This window comes from Thermobia domestica, chromosome 1 (assembly GCF_964235325.1).
Source record: "Thermobia domestica chromosome 1, izTheDome1.hap1.1, whole genome shotgun sequence".
NCBI classification, from domain to species: domain Eukaryota; kingdom Metazoa; phylum Arthropoda; class Insecta; order Zygentoma; family Lepismatidae; genus Thermobia; species Thermobia domestica.
Genome location: NC_137454.1, coordinates 18,695,970 through 18,708,130, shown reverse-complemented (window position 1 = coordinate 18,708,130; position 12,161 = coordinate 18,695,970). Strand labels below are relative to the sequence as shown.

The window sequence follows — 12,161 nt, the reverse complement described above, 5'->3', positions numbered from 1 at the left end:
TTGATTTCTATGGTGCTAATTCTTAGAATGCTAAATCGATTTTATATATACAAAAAATGCTTCTCGTTAATTCTTATCGTTTTTGTTCTATGCAGATCAATATTGAAACTAGTAGTGGGCACAAAAACCGGTTTTTCAAAATTAAAAAAAACCGAAACCGGTTTTTCAAAATTTAAAGAAAAAAACTTTTCATCGAAACCGATTTTCTCCAAAACCGTTATCTTTTTTTCACCGGATCTGGTTTCGGTTTTCTTCAAAACCGGTTCCGTTTTTTTCAAAATTTGGTTCTATTTCTGACTAGAATTGTGTTTCGTTGTTTTCCGGAAACCGATTCTGTTTCCACAGAAATAGCTTTATGTGTTTTCCAAAAGTTTTCACCGAAACCGGTTTCGATGAAAAACCGAACCGTTTTTTTTGAGAAAACCGAAACCGGTTTCGGTGAAAAAACGAACCAATTTTGGAGAAAACCGAAATGTCGGTTTTTCGGATTTCGGTTTTCCTAGAAATCAGTTTCCGTTTTTTTTATAAAAACCGGTTTTGCCCATCCCTAATTGAAACCGAAGTTTTAGTGTAGTTCTATCAGTTTTGGTTTTAGTAGAGAGTTACGGATGGAAACAATGTATTCTCTGAATGTTTAATCTATTGCAAGATATCGTTTTTTGCTCAATAGTGATTGATCAACGTTGAAAACGGAAATGGTTGATGTTTACCACTTCCGTTTTGAATATTACTCAAACAACGAATTTATTCCTAGCTTTCCATCCTGTACACCCTGGTCAAAATTAATGGTGGTCCATCAAGTAGTTGACGACATGTTTTGTCTTTGGGATGGGCACACAGGGTAAATAATAAAGAGTTATGGTCAATCAAACTCCTTTAAAAAAAATATAAGAACTTACTTCATTCAAATGAAATTTAATTGTACTAAACTGTTTCACTAATCTAGGATATTGAAATGATATTCTGAAAGTGAAAAAAAAAAAAAAGCTTTCATATTGAGTTCCCAGAGTTACTAACGGGAGACAGAGATTGATGAAATAGTTTAGTCCAATTAAAGTACATTCGGACGTAGTACGAGGGTCCTTCAATAAATGCTCAGAAAAATATTTTTTAAAACTTTTTTTTTTTAAATTTTTCAACATAATCTCCTTTTAGTTCGACTCATTTTTCTAGCGTTTCTACAACCTTTTTTAAGCCGTCACTAAAACTAGAATTCTGGAAGATAGTCAAAATAGGCATCTACTTGGCGATGACCACTTCATTCGACGTGAATCGCTTCCCGCCGTGCCATTTTTCAAGTTTGGAAATAAAAAGCGTCACTGGAGGCCAAATCTGGTGAATACGGTGGATGTAAAAATTTGAATTTTAATTCCGTAATTTTCGCCATCGAAACTTGTCTTGATGGAAATGTCTTTTTCTTTGCCAAATCAGGGCGTTTTTTTTTTTGATTTCTTCTCTTAACCGGTGCACTAACGACGCGTAATACTCTCCATTTATCGTTTTTTTCCTTTTTCCAAGTAATCGATGTAAATGATTACGCGTGCATCCCTAAAAACCCTGGTCATCACCTTATTGGGCGGTTTCACAGTCTTCACCTTCTTCGGGGCCGGATCGCCTTTAAAAACCCACTGTTTCGAGTATTTCTTTGTTTCTGGAGTAATAGTGTATCCATGTTTCGTCCATTGTTATGTATTGACGCAGAAACTCGTCGGGATCGCGACGAAATGCGCCAAACCAGCCTCCGAGTCGATCCGACGAATGCGTTTATTCTTCACTGAGAGCAAACGTGGCACCTATCTTCGCTTCAGTACACAACGCTTCAAGTGACTTAAAATAACGTATATATATATATATATATATAACACCACTGACTGATTTGAATTCCAACCATGAGTTCATGCCCTTTTATCCCCTTCAATTTGGGTGAACCCTTTCCCTCCCACCTTAATTTCAGTTGCACGCAATACAGGTAATTCTTGTTTCATCAGAAATATGCGCTATCTTGGAGGAAAATCGGATTAATTTGTACGGAATTTATTGTGAACCATACCTCGATGACATAAATTCAACCTTATTCATGACTGATTTCAATCCCAAGCAGTGGTAATGACAGAGAAATCACAAAGAAAATGTACCACAAATTGAATTATTTTTACGAAAGTTATCGTGAAAACCTGATTTATCATCACATCATATACATGGGCAAACTTTCAACTGAGGAAGTAAGCTTTTATTCCCCATTTCTTATGGATTTCAACTTCAAACAAGACCGTACGCTTATTAATTAAGCCTCAAGAAGCACACATCAAGTTTCGTTAAAAACGGATGATTTTTAATTTTGGTTCAAACTATATGAAGTGATCCAATATTTTTTTATTTACTTGACCATATATATATATAATATTCACTGGCAACAAAGAGGTATCATACTTCAAACTTCCTAGAAGTTACAATATTTTAAAAAAATAATTAAAATTGTAGGAAGTGCACATCAGTGTTGCTGTTATAGTAAGCACAATATATTACATGTAACTATAAGAAAAAATCAACAAATATTTCACCGTTCCATAATGAACTTTTACTCTATAAAATAGAATTTGTTAAATTTTGATACTAAACTTCGGAAGTAATTTTCACCAACTGAAGTTCAATTAAGGTTCTTCATGCTGCAGATAAAGAACAGAAAGCGCTGACGAAAAGTGTTTGTTGCAATGTTTTTGAATAATCCATATGCTAATATCTGCAAAGTCACTAACTGGCAAGCGGTACTCAACAAAAATGGCCGCCACTCAAATGGGCTAGGATTAAAATTTAAAAAAAAAAATTAAAAAAAATTTGTACTGCCAGTGAATATAGTGATAATATATTTAAAAAATGAAAAGAAATTAAAAATGGTCAAACAACCCTCATTGGATCATCTCATATGGATTGTCCCTATGATTATATGGTAAGATTATTACATAGAAGTCAGTTATAGTCTGATTTCCACAGCACGTCACTGCAATCAAACTCAAAGATGCCAGATACATGCAGTATCCCCTAAGAATGTTGCTCTTTCAATAGTTTCCTTCGCTTGACGAATTCCTAAACTAAAGGATTAAACATACTAGCTATCACAAAGGGTTATGGCTGGCCAGATGGCACACGTTCAACTGGGTAATGTCTGGTCAGTGCATTGGCTCCCAACACCATTATTCTAGGCATCCTAGATCAAAGTTTGCTACTTCTTAATTCAAGTATTTCCTAAATGCGTCACGATGTTGGCTGAACTCAAATTGTGTGTCTGCATTGAGAATCGAACCTGAAAACACTTGAACCAAAGGCACGCAATGCTGACCAGTCGGCCGTTGACTGCACTTACTCTTGGTGGAAGGTGATGTAGTTTTGATCCCATGTTATGCTGCAGGTATACGTCTCGTATAGCCTTGATTTTGAAAAGCGAGATTAATCACCACAGCCGTTATTACTTGCAAATTTAGAGGTAAATATGGCTGAACTTTCTTGCGAACAATTTTTCCCTGTAGAATCCCTAGATCCATTTCTCCACCAACAGCATAAAGCAAACCCATTCAGTATTTTGAGAAGCATCACGTCAACCATAATAAAGAAACTGAGACATTTGCACAATTCACATCAAGAATAAAGGTATCGATTACAGAATGCACAGAAACACAAGTGTTACTACCACGATCACAACTACTACATGATAAAATAAAAAATCTGATCAAGGTATTCCAGTTCTGAAACTACATATTTACCAATTCTCTTCCCTTTACCAATTGTCTTAATATTTCAGCATTGCAACAATGCCTTCATCATTATGTGTGGGTATGATATATACACGATGTATCTCATGAAGGTATTTTACAATGAAGAAATTTAACATAATTGGTAAATATATAGTTTTAAGGCTGTTCTGCCTTGTTCAGAGTTTATTATTTTATATTCTGAAACGTCACAAGGCTATAGTGAGTCTTGAACTAAAAGACAGTTTCTACAAACATGGAAGCACGAAATTTTACCTAACAAGCAAAAAAACACTAGAACATTCCAACTAAAATAAATTTAACATATATGCTCTTTAGACAAAAAAAAAACAACTGACTAGCTAATTTTAACACGCTATTTAGTGTTTTGTTTTTTTCGTTTCATTTACATAATGCCTACTTTCAAATTCCTGATAACTGAAGTAAACTCTTCTCAATGCCTTCAGTCCATGTAATTACTCCGAAAACCTGTGACCTTGATTTTGTAGAATAGGGCTTTGTAAGAAGGTTGGTATTGCTGATTTAATAAACATAACAGGTTGCATGAGAGAATTTGGCTCTGAAAGTGGTTTACCAGTTGAAGAATGGCTGTGGAAAATAATAGACCACACTCTTAGACCAAATACATTATAACCTAAGAAATAGAATAGTACAGTCCAAAAGAAAAAAAAATATATATACTGCCTCCAACATGTTATTTCGTCAGTAACAGTTGAAGTAATTTAAATACAAAGAAACTGAGAGAGTAAAAATGTGCGACTAAACGGAGAATCGAACCTGGGTCTCAGGTATACCGTACCGGTACGCTAATCCCTTTGTCTACTCAGTCCACTTCCTGATCAGCCACATATCTTTATTCTTGAGGTTGAAGCACAGCCATTGAAATCGCCTAAGTTAAATTTGACTGTGTACAGCAAATACAGGGTGTCCGGAATAGGACTGGCTGTTTTTAAAAGTCTATAGTTTTAATATGGTCAGAGATACACAAGAAAAAAAAAAAATATTTATATTGAAGGAAAACTCAAAGTTTTGTTCAGCAAATTTTCATACTTGAACAACCACCGGTGACGGCGCTAGCATCGTCGATAAACAGAAATGGCGTCCGCAGTCGAAAAGGCGCAATGCGTGTGCCTCCACGCTCTCCTGATATTATCCTGCTGGACTTCTTGTGAGAGTATGTGAAAGACCTTGTGATTCTGGTGAAAACGTGCGTAACCTTGATGAACTGAAGAACCGTATTAGGAATGCGATTGATTCAGGAACACCTTAGATGTTACAGAATACGTGGAGAGAGATTGAGTTCAGACTAGATATTGTAAGAGTTACAAATGGAGTTACACTGAGTTAGAATGACTTGTAAGTAAGACCAAATAAACTTTTTGAGTTCTCCTTTAAAATGCATGTTTTTTTTTTCTTTTTTCCTTCTGTATCTCTGACCATATTAAAACTATACACTTTTAAAAACCGCCAGTCCCATTCCGGAGACCCTGTAATTTCTAGTTACTAGATTACAGGGAAGCGACATAAGTAAATAGACACCTTGTAATATAATGATTTGAAGGTCATTAATGGTCGTAATTTGCTCTTATCCCAGGTGTGAGCAGCGTGATGATTGCACAAAAGAAACAACGATGCCGCGATCTCGGTGCAAGCCCAAAGACAAATTTCCATAAACTTTCAGATTCCATCGTCCACCATCAATCAGATTATTATCCAGTTTAAAGGACATCAAAAAGGAAGTGAGAGTTCACGTTCTGACCAGATCCAACTCAATGCCAGCTGAGGGCTACGAAAGGTACGAAGGAGGATCAGAAACTTTCTGAAGTTTCGTGTTATAGAGGAATGACGAGTGTGCGATAATTTAATACAAGGAGTTAGTAACTGCAGTTTCAGGCACCCGCCACCTACGGCGTTAGTTGTAGGTAAACACAAATGGTGACTCGTTTGAAAAACTGTCTCGCGAAGAAGTTTGTTCGGTTATTAGATTTCTGTGGACGAAACATTTAAATGCAGCTGAAATTCACCAGCAGTTAGTGGAAGTTTAAGGAGAGACTGTATTGTCTCGTCAGTATGTTGCAGAATGGTGTCGAAAATTTGCGTCTGGTAGAGGAAAGGTCAACGCGCGCCCGCATAGAGCCCGGAAGACCACCACGTTGTTGAAGCAGTTTCACTGGAACATCATCGACCACCCTCCCTACAGCCGGGACCTCGTTTCAAGCGACTTTCACCTGTTCCCGCACTTGAAGGAGCACTTAGAAGACCGTCGCTTTGCGTCAGACACGGAGGAAAAACACTTCGTGACAACGTGGCTGAACACGCAAGAACAGGATTTTTACCAGGAGAGAATCCTCAAACTACTCTCACGATGAGACAAGTGCCTCAACCGATATGGAGATTATGTCGATTTTATGTACTATCTGTTGGCTGTATTGGTTGTATGAAATAATATATACAAGTTTCACTGCAGGCTTTGTAACCTTACTTTCTGATCAGCCCTCGTATAAATGTGGAACAAAATCCCAAGTGCAAGGCTGTAGATGAGGCAAACACTTGTAAGTGGCCGGGTTAGGGCTGGCAAATATCTGGATCAACTAAACTCTCATGAGCGAGCTGCAAAACGTAAACCCTTACTTACTACAGCCATGGGCAAAGGCATGGTGTGGCAAGGTGTTAAATTCTGACGCCAGGAAATTTTCTATGATAAAGTTCATATTTTTACAAAATTCATCCAGCGGATACACATGGGGATGGAGACAATCCCTTTAACAATATACTACTTGGACCGCTTAGAAACAATGGCCAAACATAGAGGGTTTTCACTAATGGAGGGAAGCTTTTTAGAGCTCTGGGTGTTCCGAATTGCTGGAATGTATTGGTATGGTCAACAGCCTTAGACAGATTTCACAATTTGCAAAGGGGTCTGCTACCGATATTTTCCACTGCGTTACTTCCAAAATCAACAACTCTGTTTATGGAAGATGCCACCCCATGCCATATTATCAAAAACACTCAAGCCTGGCAGATACAAAATGGAATCCAAAAATTGCCATAGTCCCGGATATAAACCCAATTATATCTGGGCTATTCTACATAATGCACTGCGTGAAGAATGAGCAAAAATTCTCCAGGCCAAAATCACGGAGCTCATTAGCTTCATGCGCTAACATGTTAAGACTTTACTTCAACCTAAGGGTCGATCACTAAGATATTAATCTGTATCCTTTGATTTTAATTTTGATTTCTATATCAAATGAGTACAGTTCAATAAAGAGAAAAGATTATAAATACAGGTGTCTATGTACTTACGGTATCTCTGAATATAATTTCTTTTTTACATGTAAATAATTTCCGTAAATTCTATCCCCATTAAAATCTTCCCTTACCTATGTCTTTGACAATGCTGATAACTGTTAGCGAAAACTCAACGTTAACATATTTGTTTAACTACAGGACTAATATAAGTTTCCCAATTGCGGAAGAAACAAGTCCTTCATTGACTTTTAAGACAATCTTTGTTAAAATTCTTTTGAGATGATTTTTAAGCAAATCTATCAAAATTGTTTTGAGAAAATTTCTCTCTAAGTCCAAACTCTAAATTTGACGGCCAGTACCTCGAGAACCAAAAGTCTGCACAAATTGTAATTTTTCGCAAGCTTGTATAGCAGGTCAAGGTCTAGCATGCAGACTGGATGAGTTTAGTAGAACATACGATATATATGCTACGTATCAATGAATAAAGGACGCAAATACAGAAGAGCAATGTGAGTGTCATTTGAGTCTATTGATAAGATTACTCTTATTACCATACTTCAGGAAAAGATGTTCTCTATTCATCCCGTTTATACGTACAGGTAGCGGACATTGAAACACCTACGCAACGAGCATAGTATGTTCACTGGGATCATCAGAGCCATCTGGTAGTTTATGAAGTACTTTTGGGTACTGAGTTAGGTGTGAGGATCATTGGTAGTCACTCCAGCAAAAGAATGCATCAGTGAACGTCAAATCGTGTGTAGAGCAGTATAATGAGATATATACCCGACTTCAATATAAGATAGATCGTAGAGGCGTGTCTAGCAAGTGCACCTCTGTCCAACTTTGTGACGTCTCATGTGCAACAGTATCCAGGGTGGTGTGTGCATATGAACAGGAAGACGAACCACATCCAGGAGGAGCAACTGCAGGGGAAAGCGGCAGTTGTCTGAAAGAAAAATCAGGATATGTAGCAAGAAAACGGAAAACCACCGCATCGGCAATCACTACAGAAGTGTTTACCACCTCACAGCACCTGTGTGCACGAAGCCAGTCCGTCGATACCTGCATAATGCCAACATCCATGGCAGGGTTGAAATACCGAAACCTTTCATCAGTAGCACAAATGCAGAAAGCAGGTTCAGTGGTGCCAGAAGCTTAAAACCTGGACGTTGGATGACCTAAAACATGTCATATTCTCAGATGAGTCCAGCAACATTGTTTTCCAAACAACAGAAGCCCCTCCGATGCATACAACCCAGACTGCTTGGTTCCCATAGTCAAACATGGAGGCGGATTCGATGGATTGAGGTGCAATATCGTGGCAGATTTTGGGACCCCTAATTATTCTAGAGGGTCCAAGCCACACCGTGTCACTGCCAAGGTCTATAGGATCATTCTGGAGGACCATTTACAACCCTATGATTCGAACACACTTCCCGGACGGTGGTGCAGTGTTCCAGGATGACAACTGCTCCATTCACATTGCTAAACTTCTTACGTACAGTGGTTCAATGAGCATGGTAGTAAGGTTGAACATCTGCCATTGCCCGCTCAATCGACGGATCTCAACATAATTGAGGCTGTATGGGGTTGGTTAGAGGATCGAGTAAGGAACATTTCTCCCCACTACATGCACGTACTGAACTTCTATCAATCCTTTCCAAGTCATGTTGCTGCTGTAGTGGCCGCCAAAGGCGCCTCAACACCTTATTGAGCTGAGCGAAGCGAAGCTCTTATACTCGGGTTAGCCGTTTGGTTGTCCGCGAACTCCTCTTAGACCGTTTGGCCGATCTCAACCAAACTTAGCACGCTGATAAAGTATGTCGTGCTGAGTGACAACATAGGTCGAAATCAAAAATCCGATGTACCATCGACGAATAATCACCGAAAAACGCTTCCTCCTAGACCGTTTGGCCGATCTCAACCAAACTTAGCACGCTGATAGAGTATGTCGTGCTGAGTGACAACATAGGTCGAAATCAAAAATCCGATGTACCATCGAGGAATAATCACCGAAAAACGCTTCCTGATTACGTAGTTTAAGCCCGCTCAGCTCATTTCATTGCAATCGGGTATATCCATTGCATTCCTAGTTAAATATAATTTATGGCTTTCAATCAGATGTTTCAGTTTCAATGTCTATTAACTATATGTTCTAGATAAATTTACGTATAACTGCCGACATAGGTGCACCGATTTTGGTGATGTATGTTTAAAAAAAGCATACCTTCCAGTGGTCCCATATAAATTTCCTTAAGATTTGATAGTAATCTTTGAAGTTAGACAACGAAATAGTTCAACGGATGGTGGCTAATTATGGCAAAGTAACATGCTTAAAGGCTTCTTTATAGTGAGCATAGCTGCATAACAGCTCAGGGGTTGTACTATAAAGTTTCGAAATACTGTAACATTTTAAACAAGTAGGTTACGTGTGTGAAGGCGGTTATTTTTTATTTATTTATTTATTTATTTATTTTTATTTTTTTAAAATTTATTTATTTATTTATTTATTTATTTATTTATTTTTTTTTTACAAAAGTTTAACAATTATATTAAAGCGGATTTGGCCACTGATAGTTAAGCTGGAGACCTGTGTTCAATTCCCAGTCCCGTCTTACGTTTTTCACTCTTGAGTTCCTTTAAATTTGTACCTAAAGAGGAGAAAAGTGAAAAGATCGATTTCCTCTATTTGTTATATAACACGTAACTCAGCCATGAAAGGAATTCATTAACACAGTAACTAAGTTACCCAAACACAACAATGAGATGTGCTACAATCCTTGTAGTCTGAATGGCTGATCACCGCCCTTACAAGTCAAGAGTAGGAGGATAGTTAAGAAGCAGACTCTGTAGTGTAGTGGTTAGCTGGCAAAGTAACACTCCGTGGTTATATGATTACCGTGCGCGTTTTCAGCGCAAAGATCGAGGTTTAATTCCCGGCGGGAGCTCGTGTGGTTCGGAACTCAGGTTAAGCTATTGCTCTATGTCACACAGTCTCGCTGCTGAAAGGGAAGCTACACTCAAACCAACCCAATCAAACCGACACAGTAATCCAAAAATCCGGGACAAATCGCAGTCCAGTCTTACGTTCTTAAATATCTGCGTTTCACTCATTTCGCACCTATAGAAGGTACGGTGTGAGAAAAAGTAGGTCATAAAAATATAAAACAAGAACAGTTGTCTCTACGTAATTCTCTGTGCCATATCGAAACTAATTCAAACTTATTAATTCAATCCGAAGTTACCAGTCAAAAGAAAATTCAGAAGTGGGACATCGTTCTGTTTGCCTTGTTGAAGTCCAATTGCTCGTTCCAAAGTATTTGCAAAAATAAGCGCAAAAAGCCGAAGGTACAGCATGACAATAAGTAAAGATACTTTTACGCCACTTAAAATAAAATATCTTTCTAGTTGTCTGTTATTTTACAAAGGATGAAGTTCGAATTTCATTCCTTTATAATTACCCCCTAATGCGATTCAAACCCAAAAGTCAAACTTCTTCGAACGAAGAGCATTTATAGTGAAACCTGTCTATGCTGGCCACAATCAGTTCTACTGACAGGTGCCTAACAGAAAATAACTTTACTTTGAAGCAAAATTATTATAGACTGTAATGTAAGATCTTCCAATTTAGTAACTATTATCTACATATTAATTTGTATTCAATAATTAATACACAATTAAGATTATTTATACCAAAACCAAACCACATGGCGTAATAGCTTTTTTGTGGGCCTGAGCCGCTCCAACGCCATCTGTTAGAGACCAGCTGAACTACGTCCAGCCTAGCGACGAGCACGTGGTCAGCGCGTTGCGTTGCTCTGTCTCTAACAGACAGGAGCTTTTCTTTTATTCACGTGAATCCCCAGTTTGCCTCACGACGCTGGAAATTGAGAGCACCGGCCGGGAATCGATCCCGGGACCACGTGGACGTGAGTCCTACGCTCTAACCACTACGGTGTCTCCGAAGATTATTCCTACTACAATATAAATACAGGGTGTTTCAAAACAACACCGACAACGTTTGGGAGGTGATTTCTGATACCAAGACAAGACAAAAAGTATAGACCAACGTGGGTGCACAAATGCTTCCTTTCGGAGTTAAAGGCTGCCGAAAACATGAAAAAATGAACTTTAAAGGTCCATAGCTCCAACATCATGGGAAATACCATAGTCGGGTCAAGACTTTACTTAGGAACTAATATGTGCCCTATCCAAATTTCCATGTTTCAGAATCCTGCGGTACTTCCGCTACAGGCTCCGAAAACAATGAGTGCAAAAGGTGCTGGTAGAGCTCTGTGATTGCATGAGTTCATAAACGTAGTCAGAGATACAAAAATAAACAATTTTATCGCTCTTTTCCCCTTCCCCTTTCCCCTTCCTCGACTTATATTGACTTCGCTTGGGGAGGGAAGATTTTCGGCGCAGTAATAAGGAACTATTCGTTGTGAAGGATATATTTATGCTTGCTAGAAGGAACTTTCGTTCTTGTTGTTGTAAATGTAGAGACTTTCGTGAAAGAATTCTCCCATTTTTCGTTGGTATTTATGGACCTCTAGCACGAAAAAAAAAAAAAAAGTTTTTGGTGGAAATCGTTTGCTGGGTTGTTGATCTTTTTAATTTATTTGACGAGGCGTAGTATTTTATAGCAAGGACTGAAATGTCGTTCTTTGAGTTTACAGTACAATAGTAGGATATGGGCGCTTACCTTCACCCGTGACTGTTTAATGGAATTTAAAACTCCCGAAACGGGAATTTTCCCAAATTTCCCTTTCACCGTACGTGATGGAGCCATCGGCACCATCCCATCTGTTCGTTGGTTTCATTCTGAACAAAATTACGTATCAGCCATAAAAATCGAATTAATATTGCTCTGTCCAGAAATTTTTATTTCAGATCCTATCTTTTTCCTATTTCTATCTACGATTATGTACAGTAAGCAGCAAAAAACTGCAAGATGAGCATGTACGTTTATTGTGAAACGAAGTCTTTTGTTCCAAAATAAGTGTGCAGAAGTGAACGCCGAGGTTTCTCCTGGCGTGATTCGTGCCACAGACGTTATATTGATTCCCTGGGCGGTTAGGCGTAGTTTCACAATAAACTCACATGCTCATGTTGCAGGTTTTTGCTGCGGACTGTACA

General features: G+C 38.3%; 1 protein-coding gene across 4 annotated transcripts in view; it reads right to left on the bottom strand.

Moving 5' to 3' along the window:
• Window positions 1–12,161, bottom strand: part of Nup44A (nuclear pore complex protein Nup44A) — a 94,158-nt gene that overhangs the window by 32,668 nt on the left and 49,329 nt on the right. Inside the window, exon 7 of one of the 4 annotated variants that reach the window (XR_014131162.1) lies at window positions 4,168–4,355. The exons of the other annotated variants lie outside the window; for them this stretch is intronic. The gene's annotated coding sequence lies outside the window, so the exon portion shown is untranslated. The remainder of the gene's footprint in view (window positions 1–4,167; window positions 4,356–12,161) is intronic. 4 annotated transcript variants of the gene reach the window in all.